The sequence below is a fragment of the Arachis hypogaea genome, chromosome 9, assembly GCF_003086295.3.
Source record: "Arachis hypogaea cultivar Tifrunner chromosome 9, arahy.Tifrunner.gnm2.J5K5, whole genome shotgun sequence".
In the NCBI taxonomy this organism is placed as follows: domain Eukaryota; kingdom Viridiplantae; phylum Streptophyta; class Magnoliopsida; order Fabales; family Fabaceae; genus Arachis; species Arachis hypogaea.
This window is the reverse complement of record NC_092044.1, coordinates 74,795,879-74,798,720: the sequence shown is the minus strand read 5'-3', so window position 1 is coordinate 74,798,720 and position 2,842 is coordinate 74,795,879.

The window sequence follows — 2,842 nt, the reverse complement described above, 5'->3', positions numbered from 1 at the left end:
CAAGGAGAACTGAGAAAGCTTCTGATTGCCTTAACATTGGCAGGTGGTGGTAATTTTTCAATTACCTCTACCTTTGCTTGATCCACCTCTATTCCCTTGCTTAAAATTCTATGCCCAAGGACAATTCCTTCAGTCACCATAAAGTGACATTTCTCCAGTTTAAGACCAGGTTAGTCTCTTGGTACCTTTTTAGGACAAGTGCTAGATGATCAAGACAGGAGCTGAATGAGTCTCCAAATACTGAGAAGTCATCCATGAATACTTCCAGGAACTTCTCTACCATATCAGAGAAGATGGAGAGCATGCACCTCTGAAAGGTTGCAGGTGCATTGCATAGACTAAAAGGCATTCTTCTGTAAGCAAACACGCCAGAAGGATAGGTGAATGCTGTTTTCTCTTGATCTTGAGGGTCCACTGCAATTTGATTATAGCCTGAATAGCCATCCAAAAAGTAGTAATAATCATGACCCGCTAGCCTTTCTAGCATTTGGTCTATGAATGGTAAAGGAAAATGATCCTTTTTAGTGGCTGTATTGAGCCTTCTATAGTCAATACACATACGCCACCCTATAACTGTTCTTGTAGGAACCAGTTCATTCTTTTCATTATGAACCACTGTCATGCCTCCCTTCTTAGGGACAACTTGGACAGGGCTCACCCAGGGGCTATCAGAAATAGGATAAATAATCCCAGCCTCTAGTAACTTAGTGACCTCTTTCTGCACCACCTCCTTCATGGTTGGATTTAGCCGCCTCTGTGGTTGAACCACTGGCTTGGCATTATCTTCCAATAGGATCTTGTGTATGCATCTTGCTGGGCTAATACCCTTAAGACCACTTATGGACCACCCAAGAGCTGTCTTGTGTGTCCTTAGCACTTGAATTAGTGCTTCCTCTTCCTGTGAATTTAAAGCAGAGCTTATGATCACTGGAAAAGTATCACCTGCTCCCAGAAATGCATACTTCAGGGATGGTGGTAGTGGCTTGAGCTCGGGTTTAGGAGGCTTATCCTCTTCCTGAGGAATTTTCAGAGGTTCTTTTATTTCCTCTGGTTCCTCCAGATCAAGCTGAACATCTTTAAAGATATCCTCTAGCTCTGATTCGAGACTCTCAGTCATATTGATCTCTTCCACCAAAGAGTCAATAATATCAGCGCTCATGCAGTCATTGGATGTGTCTGGATGCTGCATAACTTTGACAGCATTCAACTTGAACTCATCCTCATTGACTCTCAGGGTCACTTCCCCTTTTTGTACATCAATGAGAGTTCGTCCAGTTGCTAGGAAGGGTCTTCCTAGGATGAGAGTTTCACTCTTGTGCTCCTCTATTTCCAGCACTACAAAGTCAGTTGGAAAGGCAAATGGCCCAACCTTGACAATCATGTCCTCAATTATGCCTGATGGATATTTAATGGAGCCATCAGCAAGTTGGAGACATATCCGGGTTGGTTTGACTTCTTCAGTCAACCCAAGCTTTCTGATAGTGGATGCAGGTATTAGGTTGATACTTTCCCCAAGGTCACATAGGGCTGTCTTGGTACAAGCACCTTCTAATGTGCATGGTATCACAAAGCTTCCTGGATCTTGAAGCTTCTCTGGTAAGCTTTTCAGAATGACTGCACTACATTCTTCAGTGAGAAACACCTTTTCAGTTTCTCTCCAATCCTTCTTATGACTTAAGATCTCTTTCATGAACTTAGCATAAGATGGTATTTGCTCAAGTGCCTCTGCAAATGAAATCTTTATTTCAAGAGTCCTGAGATAGTCTGCAAAGAGGGCAAATTGCTTATCCTGTTCCGCTTGACGGAGTTTCTGAGGATAAGGCATCCTGGCTTTATATTCTTCAACCTTGGTTGCTGCAGGTTTATTTCCTACAGAGGTGGTTGGAGAAGCCTTCTTAGAGGCATTACTATCAACACTCTCAGGTGTCTGATTCCTCATCGGCGTTTGAATGCTAGGACTGGGTGCAGGATGGGCGTTTAACACCAACTTTTCCCTTTTTTCTGATGTTTGAACGCCAGAAGTATTCCTCTCTGGGCTCTTACTGTCCTCAGAGGGATTTTGGGCAGTGGTTTGGTCATGCTCTGTCAGTTGTTCCTTTCTTGGATTTTTGCCACTTTGAGCTGAATTATTCAATGTCTTCCCACTCCTTAGTTGAACTGCTTGGCATTCTTCTGTTATCTGTTTAGATAGCTGCTATTTTGTCTGATTCAACTCTGATTCTATATTCTTGTTAGCAATTTTAGTTTCTTGGAGCATCTCTTTAAATTCTGCTAACAGTTTTGTCATCAGGAGTAATTGCTGATTAAGCTCAACCATCTGTTCTTGAGGGTTAGGTTCAAAAGTTATTGTCATGGCATCTTTTTTATAGGGGCCTCACTGCTTGAGTATAGATGTTGATTTCTAGCAACCGTATCTATGAGCTCTTGAGTCTCTTCAATCGTCTTCCTCATGTGTATAGATCCACCAGCTAAGTGGTATAAAGACATCTGAGCTTTTTCTGTAAGCCCATAATAGATGTCTAACTGTACCCACTCTGAAAACATTTCAGAGGGGCATTTCCTTAGCATACCTCTATACCTCCCCCAGGCATTATAAAGGGATTCATTATCCTCTTGTTTAAAGCCTTGGATGTCCAGCCTTAGCTGTGTCATCCTTTTTGGAGGGTAAAATTGATTCAGGAATTTGTCTGATAACTGTTTTGTCTTCAGAAATCACAATCACACTTTTGTAATTTTGCACAACTAACCAGCAAGTGCACTGGATCGTCCAAGTAATACCTTACGTGAGTAAGGGTCGATCCCACGGAGATTGTCGGCATGATGCAAGCTATGGTTATCTTGT